Source organism: Pseudophryne corroboree, chromosome 3 (assembly GCF_028390025.1).
Source record: "Pseudophryne corroboree isolate aPseCor3 chromosome 3, aPseCor3.hap2, whole genome shotgun sequence".
NCBI classification, from domain to species: domain Eukaryota; kingdom Metazoa; phylum Chordata; class Amphibia; order Anura; family Myobatrachidae; genus Pseudophryne; species Pseudophryne corroboree.
In genome coordinates, this window is record NC_086446.1 from 276,041,565 (window position 1) to 276,060,651 (window position 19,087).

The following is a 19,087-nucleotide window of genomic DNA, read 5'->3' on the forward strand; positions in this document are numbered from 1 at the left end:
CTCTCATTTCAATGTTGAGCTGCTGACCAAGTGCCGCCCTCCAGCGGCCGGCGCTCTAGGCAGCTGCCTACAGCTGCCTAATGGTAGCGCCAGCCCTGGGCCTAATTCAGACCTGATCACCGCTGTGCATTTTCACACAGTGGTCGATCAGGTCTGAATTGCACATGCACCGGCGCTGCAGTGAGCTACTCTTTAGGTACAAAAGCATCACCGCCATGCAATGCTTTTGTACCTGTGCGGCGGGGAAAGGGCCTGACATGTGGGGCAGACTAGCCCTGTGCTGGGCGTCCCCCTGCATGTCAGGGTGGCTGATCGTAGCCGTGCGAAATTTTGCACGGCTACGATCAAGTCTGAATTAGGCCCATGGTTTTGCCCAACTCCTAACAAATTTGCTGCTGCGATCAACTCTGAATTAGGCCCCTTGTGCGCAGTGCAGCTCACTCGCGGGCGCAGTGAAAAAGCATTGAGCCACTTGCATGCAACAGCAGCTTTGCATCCACATCTGGATCAGGCCCCATGTGCAGTAAGGAAAAGGACTCTAGGAAAAAGGGCTATGTCACCTTTATTTTATGCAAAGATAGGGAAATAGTCACTTGTTACATCTCTATTTTACATCATTTATACCATATTGTTCCATTTCATCATTTGGTTATTCTATGAGGGAGATGTATTAAGCCCTGCATAGTGATAAAATGGAGAGAGATAATTACGAGCCAATCAGCTCCTAACTGCCATGTTACAGGCTGTGTTTGAAAAATGACAAATAGTAACTGATTGGTTGTTAGTTATTCTTTCTCCACTTTATCACTCTTCCAGGATTAGTATATCTGCCCCCAGTTCATTTATAAAAAGGTCAGCCATTTCACTATCTCCAGGGGAGCAGCTTTTCCAGTTTTGACATTAGGGGAAACGAACAGAGAAACATAGGCTCCCCACTACTACTGTGGGCATTATGTGTATAAGTGGCACTACTACTGTGTGCATCATGTGTATAAGGGGCATTACTACTGCTGACATTATGAATATAAGGGGCACTAATGTGGACATAATATGTATAAGCAGCACTACTGCCGCGGGCATTATTTGTAAGCGGCATTGCTACCGTGGGCATTATGTGTATAATGGGCACTACTGTGTAGTGTAACATGACTAGGGGGCACTACTGTGTGAGACCACACTCCTTTTTTCAGGCAGCTCACTGTCACTTTACAAAGTGTAGGAGGGCTCAAATTTATAATTTTCAGGGGGGCGCCTAACACACTAGCAGTGCCCCTGCCCCCACACCATCAGTATATGTCCTAAACGGAACTGCCCCCTTTTGCATGTTTTGTATTGTCAACTCTCCCCCGCCATAGGGGGAAATTTACTAAGATTCGTATTTTCCCGTTTCAGGTCAAAGTTCAATCACGAATGACATCGAAAGTGTAAAACTGCAACTTTTTGAATTTATTACGACTAATTTACTAAGCTGTCGTATTCGGGTTTTTCTTTTGTTCCGATGTCGATGTCATTCGTGGGTTTTTTTCTATTTTTACGGCAGTGATTAGCAAAACACTGCCGACTTTTTTACAACGAATCTCGGCCGGATCTGTGTGATCCGTGCTGGGGTTTTTTTTTTTTTTAAATTAAACACTGCAAAATATTTAAAAAAAAATTGCGTGGGGTCCCCCCTCCTAAGCATAACCAGCCTCGGGCTCTTTGAGCCGATCCTGGTTGCAGAAATATGGGGGAAAAAATGACAGGGGTTCCCCCATATTTTAGCAACCAGCATCGGGCTCTGCGCCTGGTCCTGGTTCCAAAAATACGGGGGACAAAAAGAGTAGGGGTCCCCCGTATTTTTAAAACCAGCACCGGGCTCCACTAGCTGGACAGATAATGCCACAGCCGGGGGTCACTTTTATATAGGACTCATACTGTAACTCTGACCCTATCCCTGTAACTCTGACCCTATCCCTGTAACTCTGACCCTATCCCTTTAACGCTGACCCTATCCCTGTAACGCTGACCCTATCTTTATAACGCTGACCCTATACTAAAATACTGACCCTATCCATATAACACTGACCTCATACTATAACTCTGACCCTATCCCTGTAACTCTGACCCTATCCCTGTAACGCTGACCCTATCCTTATAACGCTGACCTCATACTATAACTCTGACCCTATCCCTGTAACTCTGACCCTATCCCTGTAACGCTGACCCTATCCTTATAACGCTGACCCTATCCCTATAACACTGACCTCATACTATAACTCTGACCCTATCCCTGTAACTCTGACCCTATCCCTGTAACGCTGACCCTATCCTTATAACGCTGACCCTATCCCTATAACACTGACCTCATACTATAACTCTGACCCTATCCCTGTAACTCTGACCCTATCCCTGTAATGCTGACCCTATCCTTATAACGCTGACCCTATACTAAAATATTGACCCTATCCCTATAACACTGACCTCATACTATAACTCTGACCCTATCCCTGTAACTCTGACCCTATCCCTGTAACGCTGACCCTATCCTTATGACACTGACCATATCCCTATAATACTGACCCTATACTATGACACTGACCCTATACTATGATACTGACCCTATCCCTATAATACTGACTCTATACTATGACACTGACCATATCCCTATAATACTGACCCTATACTATGACACTGACCATATCCCTATAATACTGACCCTATACTATGACACTGACCCTATCCCTATAATACTGACTCTATACTATGACACTGACCATATCCCTATAATACTGACCCTATACTATGACACTGACCATATCCCTATAATACTGACCCTATACTATGACACTGACCATATCCCTATAATACTGACCCTATACTATGACACTGACACTATCCCTATAATACTGACTCTATACTATGACACAGACCCTATCCCTATAATACTGACTCTATACTATGACACTGACCATATCCCTATAATACTGACTCTATACTATGACACTGACCCTATCCCTATTATGACTCTATACTATGACACTAACCCTATCCCTATAATACTGACCCTATACTATGACACTGACCATATCCCTATAATACTGACCCTATACTATGACACTGACCATATCCCTATAATACTGACCCTATACTATGACACTGACCTTATCCCTATAATACTGACCCTATACTATGACACTGACCATATCCCTATAATACTGACCCTATACTATGACACTGACCCTATCCCTATAATACTGACACTATGACACTAGCAGTGCTCCCTCTAAGATAAATGTTAGACAACTTGGACTTGCAGGTCATTGGGCAATAACAAAGGGACTAATGCTGGTAACCTGCGGAGTTTAAACTCAGCACCCACTATGTTCTTTGTCTCCAGCCAAGCCCAGCCACACGCCCACCAAAGGTTTATTTACCTTATATTTCAAACAGGCCACCACTGCTGATGCAGCCACCGTCACTGCCACTGCTTCTGTGGTGCAAAGACAGCCTCCCCTGCCGCTGCGAACTGCTATGCGGCCACCGCTACACATAACCCTGCGGTGGCCGGCATTTGCGTAACAGGACATCGCCCATCATGACGTCTCCCGGGCAGGCTCCTCCCCCGGCACTTCCGGACTGGCGCATGCACAGTCCGTACTTTCACTAGCTATTGAAAAACCGGGAGAACCTGGAAGATTTCCAGGGCAGCGGGAGGCTCATGTAAAAAACGTGAGCCTCCTGCTGAATGCGGGAGGGTAGGCAAGTCTGCTCTGGGGACACCAGTCATCTTCTTTCCTATACGGCCACCACTACCCAGAACCTTATTGAACCACCACCAGCCCAGTCACCACACAGCTCCATGATTGCACCCTCACCATGTTCCTCAATCTCACCCTCATCCTCATGAAGCTCCCAGATCCCACCCTCACCCATCTCTCACACCCTAACCCCGCTCTCAGATCTCACTCTCACACCTTCTCACATCTCTCCTGGATCTCATCATACATTAATCACCCCTGCAGTGACCGGTCTTTAAATAACATGCCGCCCACATCATGACGTCATCCATGCAGGCCCGCCCCTGGCTAGACTCGCCCGAAAATGCAGTCTGCACATGCGCGATCAGGAATGCCTGGGGCGTGGCCTGCACAGACGACTCATGATGTGAGCGGCATGTTATTTAAATGAGCCACAGTGGGCGGGGTTGTAGGGAGCGGATCCCGGCATTTAAATAAAAAGGACATTCAGATAATGGTGTCGCCGAGCAGGCTCCGCCCCCTGCCATCCGTAACTCATGCATGCGCGGTCCGCATTTTCTGCGGGCAGCACAGGAAAAGCGGGAGGACCCGGTGGTTTAGCGGGGCAACAGGAGGGTAGTTTAAAAAACGGGAGCCTCCCGCGTAATGCGGGAGGGTAGGCAACCCTGCATTATACACATCCCCCTCCCCCATATTACACCCAGCACATTACATTATACACACACCCCCTCCCCCATATTACACCCAGCACATTACATTATACACACACACCACTCCCCCATATTACACCCAGCACATTACATTATACATACCCCCTCCCCATATTACACCCAGCACATTACATTATACACACACACCCCTCCCCCATATTACACCCAGCACATTACATTATACACACACACCCCTCTCCCATATTACACCCAGCACATTACATTATACACACACCCCTTCCCCCATATTACACCCAGCACATTACATTATACACACCCCCTCCCCATATTACACCCAGCACATTACATTATACACCCCCTCCCCCATATTACACCCAGCACATTACATTATACACACACCCCTCCCAGTGGCGGATCTTGCCACGGGCAAGCAGTACTTTTGCCCGGGGCGCCGCCTTTCCGGAGGGCGCCGGCACCATTCGGTGGGTGCCGCACCATGGCAAGATCCGCCACTGTGCCCCCCCGCTGTGCCCGCCGCTGGTCCCCCGCTTTGAAGGGAACCAGATGCTACGCGTCTAGTTTCCCTTCATGGAGAGGACCTGTGCTGTGCGCATCGCGCACCGCACAGCATAGTGGCACAGACACTAGGGGTCATAATTGACCTCTAGTGTCTATGCTGTGCTATGGGAGAGACGTAATGACGTCTCTCCCATAGATCCGAGGACTGGAGAAGAGCGGCGCTGGCGGAGGAGGAGGTCTGGAATCAGGAGCGGGGATTGTAAGTATACTTTTATTTTATTTTTATTTTTCTTCCAGCTGCGCTACAGGGGCACAAATGGGGGCGTAACTGACCACGCCCCCATATGAAGCCACGCCCCTATTTTGCCCGGGGCGCCACAAGGGCAAGAACCGGCCCTGACCCCTCCCCCATATTACACCCAGCACATTACATTATACACATACACCCCTCCCCCATATTACACCCAGCACATTACATTATACACCCCCCCTCCCCATACTACACCCTGTACTAGATTACATACTGCAACACAGCCCCCCAATATTGCACCCAGTGCCACATTACAAGACACACAACACCTATTCCACACAGCACCCACCTGGCTATGTTGCTCCTTCCTGTAAGGACTGGGAGCCGGCCCCAGGACAGTGTGGGGCTTTGGGAAGGCAGCACATCGCAGGCACACCCTATCGAGGAGCAGGAGGAAGAAAGTTACTGATATACACTGCCATCTGACTCAATGTGGTGGGAGGGGCCAGCAACCACCACTGCACACAACCCTGCGGTGGCCGGCTCTGAAGTCTCCCGCGCAGGCCCTGCCCCCCAATCTCCGGACTTGCGCATGCGCAGTCCAGATTTTCAATGATGGCCCCTTAAAATCCGGGCGGGCTGTCTAGGTATGCGGGGCAGCGGGAGGCTCATTTAAAAATCGGGAGCAGGCAAGCCTGCCCCACCGCATGTCACTGAAGCATAGTACTAGTTTAAGTACGATAGAAATAGAAGTACAATAAAATGTCCATGAGTCAACCACTTTTCCAATTTTCCTTAAACCAAACATACTTTAAAATGTATCAATTTGCCATTTAGCTATCTTATTTACTTTTTCATCCCAAAGCAAGATCCTGCCTCATAAAGACTTATCTGCATCCCCTGTATGTATGTGTGCTTGTCCTCCATACTGCCCTCTTTATTTCTGTAACGCTATATTTTTATTCCTAAATATGCCATTCCTTCCTGAGCTTCTCCTAATAATGTGTCCTTGTACCTGTATTCTCTGTTCTGTCTATCTTGTCTTGCCTTCAGCTGACTATACTGCACTCTGTCTTCCTTACCCCCCTCATCATACCCTGCTACGTAGGACTTACCTCCTCCTACCTGTCTTCCTGCATGGTGACTGGAAACTTCAACAGCTGTAGATAAAATGTTAGAGGATGAAGCATTGTGATGTCACGGGCTAGTGATGTCACAGGCTAGGTGTGTGATGTCACAGTAACCAGCAGCAAAGCTACCAAGATACAGCTATCTTACGTATACATTTTATACATCAATTATAACTGGATTTACATGAATTTCTAGTTTCAAAAAATAAAATAAAATGAGACTAGTGTAGAAAATGAAGTATAAGGCAATGTTGTACAGAGTGCCTCAATATATAGGTAAGGGGAAAATATAAGTGACAGGAATTTCTAGACTAAATCACCACTTACATTTTATAAGGAAATAAAGCTTTTTCTGCTGCGGGGTACACTGGGCTCCACAAGGAAAGGCATAGGGGTGTAGAGTAGGATCTTGATCCGAGGCACCAACAGGCTGAAAAGCTTTGACTGTTCCCAGAATGCATAGCACCACCTCCTCTATAACCCCGCCTCCCTGCACAGGAGCTCAGTTTTGTAGTTGGTGCAGCAGATAGCAGGCACATAACAGAGGGGCTGCTCTGGGCAGCCCTAAGAAGAGCTTTTTGAGAAGAAAAGTGAAGACTTCAAGGGCTGCAGCAGTGTGTACATGTCTAGTGACATTCACTGCTGCAGCTCCATCTCTCCCCAGCGGCGCTGTAAACTCCCGAGCCCTGGTTGCCGGGTAACTACAGCAGGAGGCTCCGGTTTTCTTCTAACATCAGGCACACACGACGGGGGCTCTCCGGGATCGCGTGGCCGCGCTTCGGGAGGTGGTGAGTGGGTCCCGCTCACGGGACCCGTACTTTATCGCGATCCGGCGCGGTCAGTGGGAGGCGGGCCGCACGCGCTGGCGGTGGACACTGTGGCAGTACAGGCGATCCCACTAGATCACCAGGGCTTGGGTGCAGGTCAGGTTTTCCCTTAAAACCAATTTACTAGTAGCCCGCAGTACCCGGTGGTTTTGCCAGCAAGGGGATAAGGCTTAGACCTGGAGCCCCTCCCCAAGCCCCAGGGCGCCATTTCCAGTAAATGTTCCCGCCCTGGAGCTGCATATCTGTCTCTCCCTCACTGCCTGTCAGTGTTTGGGCGCCATTTCTCTCAGCTACACTGTTCCTGGGACTGCTTGGGCAAATCCTCCTGTGTAAAGCCGCCTGGTTGTCAGCGCTGTGACTTTACATGACACTTAGTATTCTACATGTCACTTAGACAGTGTTAGTTAAGAAAGAGTGCATTTAGTCAGAGTTCTCTGGTACAAGTGCCCTGTGATATACATCCAGTTCTTACTGTGCAGTGTTATATCTATTGACTACATAGCTATATAAGCTGGTCCAGTGCAGTATTATTGTTAGTAATAACCTCTGCATTGCTTAACTGTGACTATATATGTGTGTGCATTAGCTTGCTGAGTGGTTTCCATTTCGTGTCTCTCACTCAACTTGCTATCCCTATATTCTATAACCTGAGGGGGCTTGGTGTGTCAGGTTTTATAATTATATAGGATTTTCACAAGATATACTCTAATACGTATTTTTCTCTGTGATTTTAGTCACCATATTGCTCCGTGTATCTCTGCTTGTGCTGACTACACTGTGCATGGGTTTGGGTAAGAGGTATTGTGCTGCTGCCAATTGTACTGTGTTACCTGATGCTGCAAGTTATATCATGTCTGCTTCTGAAGGTAACGGTTCTGGGGCTGAACACACTGTCGGTGTTGCTGAAGCCACAGATCCCTATGAGGAGACTATAGCAGCTGTGGGCTCTGGTTCTGGGGGCTCCTTGCCCCCCCAGTGGGACTGTGGCAACGGGGGTACATAATGACCCACCGTGGGCTACTTTCTCCACACTTCTACATAAGCTAGTTAATAAACTAACACCCCCTATGGGACCTCCTATGCCGGTGCAACCGTATGTGGTCCCCGCAGCTAACCCGCCGTGGGCGGACAATTTATCTGCTCAATTGAAGAAGTTGAACCAGTCCTTGACTACTAAAAAGTCTAACCCATGCTCGCCTAAGACCAAGGGGTCCTCAAAGCGAGCTCTTATCTCCTCACAATCCACTGCTGTCACTGACACTTCGTCTGATGAAGATGGCACTTACACTGACCCCACAGATTCTGACACAGATACTGCTGATGGGGAGGGTAGTTCACATGTGGATGTTCCTGATCTTTTGGAGGCTATTAAGTTAATTTTACAGATTACGGATGTTCCCGAGCCATCCGCCCCTCCTAAGAAACCAGATAGGTTCAAGCGTCAGAAGGTGGTTAAACAAGTTTTACCTCACTCTGACCACCTAGTGGATATACGTCAGGAACCCTGGGGAAACCCGGGTAAGAAGTTTGTGCCTCAAAAGAAGATGCTGGCTCGCTACCCCCTCGCGCCAGAGCTGTCTAAAAATTGGGAAACGCCTCCTCCAGTAGACTCACATGTGGCTAGGATGGTGGTTTCCTCAGCTCTACCTGTCACTACCATCACGTCTCTAAAAAAGCCTATGGATAAACGTGTGGAGGGTTGTCCAAAAGCGATTTACACCCTCGCGGGTGCTGCATAAAGGCCCACTATTGCAGCAACATGGGCTGCAGAGGCTATTGAAGCATGGGCCCTAGAGTTAGAAGCTGAAATCTCTTCTGACCATGCTAGACAATGCTTGTCGTATATTTTCACAGCTTCTCACTATATTAAAGAGGTGGCTTCTGATGCCGGTATCCTAGTGGCCAAGGCCTCTACTACATCAGTCCTGGCTCGCCGGATATTGTGGCTGAGATCCTGGTCTATGGATCTGGACTCTAGAAAAACCCTAGAGGTACTCCCTTTCAAGGGAGAAATTCTGTTTGGGGAGGACTTAAATAAGATAGTGGCTGACTTGGCTACTGCCAAAACCGCCTGTCTGCCAAGTACCATTCCTTCTGTGTCGAAGGCTAAAGGTACTTCCTTTCGCCCCTTTCGTCCTTCAGGTAAAGCAAAAGGTCAGGCGTACAACAAGCAGGCCCGCACTTCCAAACCTGGTAAGCCGAAGCCCAAAAGAGCCTGGGCTGCCCGTCAGCCAGCTTCCAAGACCGATAAGCCTGCCGCATGACGGGGCGGGTCTCCCGCTGGGGGATCCCAGGGTGGGGGGCCGGCTTCTAGGGTATACCCAGGAATGGTTGAAGACCACTTCAGATGCCTGGGTACGGGAAGTCATCCCTCGAGGTTACGCCATAGCCTCCAAAAACCGACCCCCTCATCGATTTTGCCGGACAGTCGTCCCGTTGGACAAGACAAAGGCAAACACTCTACATTCGGTGGTACAGACCCTCCTAGATACAGGAGTCGTAGTACAGGTGCCTCTTGCTCAGAGGGGCCGGGGGTACTATTCTCCGCTGTTTCTAGTCCCGAAACCGAATGGGTCCTCCCGGCCCATTCTCAACCTCAAGGCTTTGAACAGGTTTGTGAAAGTTTCCAAGTTCCGTAAGGGAAACCCTTCGCTCTATAGTTCTGGCCTTGGAACCTGGGGACTACATGGTCTCCCTGGACATACAGGATGCTTACCTGTATATTCCTATAGCAGCGTCACATCAGCAATACCTGAGGTTTGCGATTGGCAACCTCCATTACCAGTTTCGGCATTACCTTTTGGTTTAACTACGGCTCCGCGAGTCTTCACCAAAGTTATGGCGGTGATGATGGTGGTACTCCGCCGTCAAGGGGTCAGGATACTGCCGTATCTGGATGACTTTTTAATCCTGGCAAATTCCCCAGAACTTCTCCTACATCATCTGGATATGACTGTCCGGTTTCTACAAGCCCACGGGTGGCTCATCAACTGGAAGAAATCCTCCCTGGTCCCTGCTCAGAGCATGGTGCACCTGGGAGCGCTATTGGACACTCACAACCAGCAGTTGTTCTTGTCTCAGGAGAAAGTCCTGAAGCTTCAGGACAGGATTCGTTGCTTCCTTTCTCGTCTGCAAGTGTCGATACATTCGGCGATGCAGGTGCTGGTCCTCATGGTGTCAGCATTCGACATGGTGGAGTATGCTCAATTCCATTCTCGCCCCCTCTAGAGGCTGATTCTAGCCAAGTGGGACGGCCTGTCTCACCGGATCAGGTCTCACATGATCTCCTTGACTCCGGAGGTCCGTCTGTCGCTGCACTGGTGGCTCCAGGACCAACAATTGTGCAGGGGCCGTCCCTTCAGCATATCCGACTGGGTTCTGTTGACGACAGATGCCAGTCTAAGAGGTTGGGGCGCGGTGCTGGAGCAACACTCCCTTCAGGGTTGGTGGACCAAGGAGGAATCTCTCCTCTCGATCAACATTCTGGAATTGCGGGCGGTCTTCAATGCGTTGAACCTGGCCCAGCATTTAATTCAGAACCGCCCTGTTCAAGTACAGTCGGACAACGCCACCACAGTGGCTTACAGAAATCATCAAGGCGGCACTCGAAGCCGTTTGGCAATGAAGGAAGTCTCACGGATTCTACATTGGGCGGAACGCTATCTACCGGCCATATCGGCAATATTCATTCCGGGAGTCCTGAATTGGGAAGCGGACTTTCTCAGTTGTCAGGACGTACATGCCGGAGAGTGGGGCCTCCATCCAGAAGTGTTTCAACTCCTAGTGGAAAAGTGGGGCCTTCCAGACGTAGATCTGATGGCGTCTCGACACAATCACAAGGTTCCGGTCTTCGGAGCAAGGACAAGGGATAGTCAAGCAGCATTCGTGGATGCGCTGGCGGTGCCGTGGAAGTTTCGGCTGCCGTACGTGTTTCCTCCGGTGTCACTCCAGCCCAGGGTAATTCGGAAGTTCAAGCAAGAAAGAGGAATTCTGCTTCTCATAGCTCCAGCGTGGCCCAGACGGCACTGGTTCTCAGACCTGCAGGGCCTATCGTCAGAGCGTCCAATTCTACTTCCACAACGCCCAGGCCTCCTCGTTCAGGGCCCCTGTGTCTACCAGGACCTAGCCCAGCTGTCTTTGACGGCGTGGCTCTTGAAGCTTCCGTCTTAAGGGCTAAAGGGTTTTCTGAGGCGGTCATTCAAACTATGTTGCGGGCCCGGAAACCGGTTTCTGCTCGGATTTACCATAGGGTCTGGCATTCTCACTTTGTTTGGTGCGCATCTAACAATTATGATGCTTCCAAGTTTAGTACAGCCAAGTTGTTGGCCTTTCTTCAGCAGGGCCTGGACTTAGGCCTGCGTCTGGCCTCCCTCAAGGTTCAAATATCTGCCTTGTCGGTGTTAGGCGCCGGGGTCCGCTCGTCGGTGCGGCCCGGCGCCTAGCAACCAGGGACGCCGTGCGCGTTCAGCCGCCGGCTCCCTGGCAACGCTAGACGCCGGGCGCACAGAGCCGCTCTGACCTTAGCAACAGGGACCCCACGTTCAGCCGCGTTCCCCGTTGCTGGGTCTGTCCTAAATTACCTGATTATGTGCTAGCCGTGCAGCATGCAAGCTGCACGGCATTTCCATTGATTACCCTGTCTGGATCTTGATTGGAGGGTTCCTGAATAAAGGCACCCTCAGGACTTCTTACAGACGCCGGTGATAGCTTCCTGTTTGCCTGTGTCTGCTACAGAGAGTTCCAGTCCTGCTCAATCCGGTTGTTCCTGTCCTCAGAGATCCTGTACTCGGAAGTTTGCCATCTATTCCTGGAGTCTGACCGAGCACCTTTAACATCCTGTGGTGTTCGTGAGTCGCGGCTCAGCCGTGTGTTGCGGCTTGTCCGCTAACTGTTTATTATTTAGTTAATTTGTGTTCTGGAGCTTTTGCGGAGGATTCCGCTCCCACAGATCCACTCTGGTATCCAGCGGTGCTGGATAGGAGTAACGGATCAGTGGTTCTTTGGTTGTCCTTTTCCCTGGCGGCTAGTCCGCACATACCTTTGGTTAAAGTTAGTTAGCTTGTAACCCCTGGCCTGGTTGCTTAGTCAGAGGGCCCCTTGTTATCACCCTGTCTCGGATTTCCCTTTGTCTCCCATTAAGACCTGCGGGGGCATCGGGGTTGGGCAGACATAATCCGCCCTTCGAACGCGGCTGCCATGGGCTCAAGCAACCATAGTCTCGCAAGGGATTTCTGATAACACGGGCGAGACAACGGAGTTAGGGCGCCAGGGGTTACTAGGCTCTCCTGCTCCCACAACCAGCATATCTTCCCAGTACTCAGACCTCTGCCATAAGATCTCTTCTGGTCTGGAGTACGGGAATCATAACATTATCACCGGCCAGACAAAAGAAAAAATTTAAATTAACAGGAGTTAATTTTTTCACTTATTCAGTTGGGAGATTTTGTCGGCCTCATGAATCCCGCCGGTATTGGGCCAAATCCTGGCCAGCTTCTAGTTAGTCAGATTCAAGAACTTACTCAGATGGTTCAGGATCTGTCCCTCCGGGTGAGGTCACAGGAAGATCTGTTACGGACTTCCCCGAGGGTCATCCCTGAACCAAAAATGCATCTGCCTGACCGTTTTTCTGGGGATAGAAAACAGTTTTTTAATTTTAAAGAGTCTTGTAAACTTTATTTTCGTTTAAGACCAGTCTCCTCAGGTACGGAGGCTCAGCGGGTTGGAATTATTATTTCTCTGCTTCAGGGGGATCCTCAGACCTGGGCTTTTGGTTTAAAGACAGACGATCCGGCCTTATCGTCTGTAGACGCCTTTTTAAAATCTTTAGGGCTATTGTATGACGACCCTGATAGAGAGGCGTCCGCTGAGAGTCAGTTGCGTGCTCTTAGACAGGGTAGGAATCCCGCAGAGAATTATTGTACGGAGTTTCGCCGTTGGTCGAACGACTGTGGATGGAATGACCCAGCCCTGCGCAGTCAGTTTCGCCTCGGCTTATCTGAATCTATAAAAGACAGTCTCCTTCAGTATCCCGCTCCTGAGACTCTCGATAAACTCATGGAGCTCTCTATTAAGATAGATCGTCGGCTCAGAGAGCGGAGGGCTGAAAAAGGGGCATCTGTCGGGTCTTCTCCTTGTGTGCTTTCCATTCCTGTAGACATGGAGGAGCCTATGCAGATAGGTCTCTCCAAATTGTCTCCTGAAGAAAGAACCAGGAGGCAAAATTCTGGTCTTTGTTTATACTGTGGAGGTAAGGGACATTTTGCCCGTAGTTGTCCGAACAAATCGGGAAACTTCCTGACCAAGTGAGTTGTGAGGGGGTTCACTTTGGTCTGCAGCTCATCTCCTCAAATAATTCACTGTTAGTTCCTGCTAAAGTTTCCTTTGGCAGCCTCTGTTCCTCGGTCTCTGCTTTTGTGGACAGTGGAGCTGCAGGGAACTTTATGGATTTAACATGGGCCAAGGCCTTAGGTATTCCTCAGTTAACCTTGGGTAGGTGTGTCACCATGCATGGTTTAGATGGGAGTCCCTTGTCCAATGGGGTTATTTCTCTAGGTACACCTCCTGTTTTACTCTCGGTGGGTGCCCTGCATTCTGAAAAGATTGAGTTTTTCCTTACTCATTGTCCAGCAGTTCCTGTGGTTCTGGGTCACCCTTGGCTGGCCTTTCATAATCCCATCATTGATTGGCAGTCGGGGGAGATCTTACAATGGGGTACCATCTGTAGTAAAGAATGTATTACGCTTCCTATCCGAGTAGCTGCCGCCGTTCCTGCACCCATTCCTGAGGAATATCAGGATTTTGTCGACGTGTTTTCCAAGGGCAATGCGGATATTCTGCCTCCCCATAGGCCTTACGATTGTGCCATTGAGCTAATTCCTGGTGCCACGTTGCCTAAAGGAAGGTTATATGCATTGTCTGGTCCTGAAACTATGGCCATGAATGAGTATGTGAAAGAAAGCCTTGGGAAAGGTTTTATCAGGCCATCTAAATCCCCATTAAGTGCAGGTTTCTTCTTCGTAGAGAAGAAGGATGGTTCACTCAGACCCTGCATTGACTTTAGAGCTTTGAATAAAATCTCAGTAAAGAATACTTACCCTCTGCCGCTGATCTCTGTCCTCTTTGATCAGCTACGTTCGGCTGTGATTTTTTCCAAAATTGACCTTAGAGGAGCATATAACCTCATCAGAATCAAGTCAGGGGATGAGTGGAAAACGGCATTCAGTACTCAATCAGGCCACTATGAGTATCTGGTTATGCCATTCGGCCTGTCAAACGCTCCGGCAGTTTTCCAGGATCTCATTAATGATGTGCTCCGTGAATTTCTTGGAAGATTCGTTGTAGTCTACTTAGACGATATTTTGATATATTCTGACTCTGAAGAACAACATGTTACCCAGGTGCGTCAGGTGCTAAAGAAATTACGTGAAAATCACCTATATGCCAAACTGGAGAAGTGTGAATTTCATGTCACGGAGGTATCCTTTTTAGGGTACATTATTTCCCCTCGGGGATTCCGTATGGAACCGAAGAAGCTCCAAGCCATCCTTAGTTGGGCGCAACCCACCAATTTAAAAGCAATTCAGCGCTTTTTAGGGTTTGCAAACTACTATAGAAGATTTATTCACTCTTTCTCTGACCTAGTTGCTCCCATTGTGGCACTTACTAAGAAGGGAGCAGATCCTACCAATTGGTCATGTGAAGCTGAGTTATCTTTTCAGGCCTTGAAACAAGCCTTTGTCTCAGCCCCTGTCCTTAGACATCCCAACCCAGAATTGCCTTTCATTGTTGAGGTTGATGCCTCGGAGGTTGGAGTAGGGGCTATCCTTTCTCAGAAGGATCCAGATTCCCTTGAATTACATCCTTGTGCCTTTATGTCCAGGAAATTCTCATCTGCAGAATCCAACTACGATGTTGGTAACCGGGAATTGCTGGCTATTAAATGGGCTTTCGAGGAGTGGAGGCATTGGCTTGAAGGAGCGACCCATACCATTTCAGTTTTGACTGATCACAAAAATCTTCAATACATTGAATCTGCCAAACGACTGAATGCCCGGCAGGCTCGTTGGGCTTTATTTTTTACTCGTTTCAAATTCATTATCACCTTCAGGCCAGGTTCCAAGAATACTAAGGCAGATGCCCTGTCACGCAGTTTTCTTCCAGTTCAAGACAACAGTCCTGTTACTCCCATACTTCCGTCTTCAGTCATTCGGGCAGGCCTCACACAGGATGTATTTACCCAGTTAAAGCTGCTTCAACATCAAGCTCCTGGAAATACTCCTGCTGGTCGTCTTTTTGTCCCTGAGTTTTTGAGAGCTACTGTTTTGGCGGAGTTTCATGATAGCAAGGTTGCCGGGCATCCGGGAATCGCTAAGACTTTGGAATTAGTCTCCCGCTCAGTATGGTGGCCTGGTCTTTCCAAAGACATTAAAGAGTTTGTTTTTTCTTGTCAGGTCTGTGCACAGCATAAAGTTCCCCGTTCTTTGCCTATAGGTCAACTTATGCCCTTGAATGTTCCCCTTAGGCCATGGTCGCATATCTCCATGGATTTTGTGGTGGACCTCCCTCTGTCAGCCGGATGCCGAGTCATATGGGTGGTAGTGGACCGTTTTAGCAAAATGGCCCATTTCATTGCTCTTCCCCGATTGCCATCTGCCCAGGGATTGGCAGTCTTGTTCCTCCGCCATGTTTTCAGACTCCATGGCTTACCCACTGATATTGTCTCTGACAGGGGTCCACAATTCATTGCACAATTTTGGAAGTCCTTTTGTGCTTCGTTGAAGATGAAATTATCATTAACCTCCGGCTATCATCCCCAATCCAATGGACAGACTGAGCGAGTTAACCAATCTCTTAAACAATATTTGCGTTTGTACTCGGCCAAACTCCAAAATGACTGGTCTGAGTTTCTTCCATTGGCGGAGTTTGCTTATAATAATGCCTGTCATTCCTCCACCAATGTGTCTCCATTTTTTGCAGTTTTTGGTTTTCACCCCAGAGCTAATTCATTTTTTCAACATTCCTCTGTCTCCTCTCTGGCCCTGACCTCTCATCTTAAACTTATTTGGAAAAAAGTGCACCTGGCTCTCAGAAAAGCAGCATTCTGGGAAAAAAGATTTTCTGACAGACTCCGGCGGCCGTGCACTTTTAAAGTAGGAGACAGGGTGTGGTTGTCGACTCGCAACATTAAACTCCGACAAACCTCAGCCAGATTGGGTCCTAGATTTATTGGACCATTTCTCATTATCAAAAAAGTCAATCCAGTTGCTTTCCGGTTACACTTACCAAAAACTTTACGGATCGGAAATACCTTCCATTGCTCATTGCTTAAACCTTATGTTTCGTCCAGTAGATTTCCTCGTAGAATATCTCAGGGGAGATCTCCAGTAAATGTACAGGGTCAGCAGGAGTTCTTGGTGGAGAAGGTTCTCGATTCCAAGTTGTCCCGGGGTCGGCTTTATTTTTTGGTACATTGGAGAGGTTATGGGCCAGAGGAAAGGTCTTGGGTCCTGGATGAGGACCTTCATGCCCCAAGTCTCAAAAGGGCATTTTTTCGAGAATTTCCTCAGAAACCTGGCTTTAGGGGTTCCTTGACCCCTCCTCAAGGGGGGGGTACTGTTAGGCGCCGGGGTCCGCTCGTCGGTGCAGCCCGGCGCCTAGCAACCAGGGACGCCGTGCGCGTTCAGCCGCCGGCTCCCTGGCAACGCTAGACGCCGGGCGCACAGAGCCGCTCTGACCTTAGCAACAGGGACGCCACGTTCAGCCGCGTTCCCCGTTGCTGGGTCTGTCCTAAATTACCTGATTATGTGCTGGCCGTGCAGCATGCAAGCTGCACGGCATTTCCATTGATTACCCTGTCTGGATCTTGATTGGAGGGTTCCTGAATAAAGGCACCCTCAGGACTTCTTACAGACGCCGGTGATAGCTTCCTGTTTGCCTGTGTCTGCTACAGAGAGTTCCAGTCCTGCTCAATCCGGTTGTTCCTGTCCTCAGAGATCCTGTACTCGGAAGTTTGCCATCTATTCCTGGAGTCTGACCGAGCACCTTTAACATCCTGTGGTGTTCGTGAGTCGCGGCTCAGCCGTGTGTTGCGGCTTGTCCGCTAACTGTTTATTATTTAGTTAATTTGTGTTCTGGAGCTTTTGCGGAGGATTCCGCTCCCACAGATCCACTCTGGTATCCAGCGGTGCTGGATAGGAGTAACGGATCAGTGGTTCTTTGGTTGTCCTTTTCCCTGGCGGCTAGTCCGCACATACCTTTGGTTAAAGTTAGTTAGCTTGTAACCCCTGGCCTGGTTGCTTAGTCAGAGGGCCCCTTGTTATCACCCTGTCTCGGATTTCCCTTTGTCTCCCATTAAGACCTGCGGGGGCATCGGGGTTGGGCAGACATAATCCGCCCTTCGAACGCGGCTGCCATGGGCTCAAGCAACCATAGTCTCGCAAGGGATTTCTGATAACACGGGCGAGACAACGGAGTTAGGGCGCCAGGGGTTACTAGGCTCTCCTGCTCCCACAACCAGCATATCTTCCCAGTACTCAGACCTCTGCCATAAGATCTCTTCTGGTCTGGAGTACGGGAATCATAACAGTCGGTGTGGTTTCAGAGAAAGATTGCGACCTTACCTGATGTGCATACCTTCACTCAGGGTGTGTTGCGTATCCAACCTCCCTATATCCTGCCTGTGGCTGCTTGGGACTTGTCGGTGGTTTTGGAGGCGCTACAAGAGTCTCCGTTTGAACCTCTTGGTTCAGCTGACCTTAAGTGGCTTTCCCTTAAGGTGGTGTTTCTGCTGGCTATTGCTTCAGCTAGAAGAGTGTCATATTTGGGTGCCTTGTCTTGTAGTTCCCCATATCTGATATTTCACCGTGACCGGGCGGTTCTTAGGATTCGTCCCGATTATTTGCCTAAGGTGGTTTCTTCGTTCCACCTTAACCAGGAGATTGTGGTTCCGGCACTTGTTTCTCCTGATCTGTCTCCCAAAGAGCGGTCTTTGGATGTGGTACGGGCTCTCCGTATCTATGGGAAGAGAACTGCTTCTATTAGGAAATCTGATTCTCTCTTTGTGCTGTATGGATTTCACAAACGGGGCTGGCCTGCTCACAAGCAAACTTTGGCCAGATGGATTAGAATGGTGATTGCACATGCTTATGTGAGGGCTGGTCTATCAGCTCCTGCTCACATTTTGGCCCATTCTACTCGGTCTGTTGGACCTTCTTGGGCGGCCTGCCGTGGTGCGACCCTTGAACAATTGTGCAAGGCGGCTACGTGGTCGTCAGTGAACACGTTCATAAGGTTCTATGCCTTCGATACTGCCGCTTCCCAGGATGCTTCCTTTGGACGCCAGGTTCTTGTGCCCGCTACAGTGCGTCCCCTCCCATAAGGAACTGCTTTAGGACATTCCCCATGTCTTTCCTTGTGGAGCCCAGTGTACCCCGCAGCAGAAAACGAGTTTTATGGTAAGAACTTACCTTTGTTAAAACTCTTTCTGCGAGGTACACTGGGCTCCACAAGGCGCCCACCCTGACGCACTTAGCTTCTTTGGGTGGTATGGCATTAGCCGCTGACACTTCTCCTGTCGTGAGAGTGTGGTGTATGTGGCTACTAAACGTTGTCGTCTCTTTTCCTGCTACTGCATTGGGCTGGTTAACTAAAAACTGAGCTCCTGTGCAGGGAGGCGGGGTTATAGAGGAGGCGGCGCTATGCATTCTGGGAACAGTCAAAGCTTTTCAGCCTGTTGGTGCCTCGGATCAAGATCCTACTCTACACCCCTATGTCTTTCCTTGTGGAGCCCAGTGTACCTCGCAGAAAGAGTTTTAACAAAGGTAAGTTCTTACCATAAAACTCGTTTTATCTAACAGGCTCAATTAATCATTTTCCATTATATGTGTGTGTGTCCCGATTTTGTGGGGCAGCTCAGTTTTTTGGGACTGTCCAAGTGTCCCATCCATGTGCAGCA

At 49.2% G+C, this 19,087-nt stretch overlaps 1 long non-coding RNA gene across 1 annotated transcript in view; it reads right to left on the reverse strand.

The window, feature by feature from the left end:
* LOC135057697 (uncharacterized) overlaps nucleotides 1-5,616 on the reverse strand; it is a 43,651-nt gene extending 38,035 nt beyond the window's left edge. Inside the window, exon 1 of the long non-coding RNA XR_010244308.1 lies at nucleotides 5,527-5,616. This is a non-coding gene — a long non-coding RNA (uncharacterized LOC135057697). The remainder of the gene's footprint in view (nucleotides 1-5,526) is intronic.
* Between the last annotated feature and the right edge of the window lie 13,471 nt (nucleotides 5,617-19,087).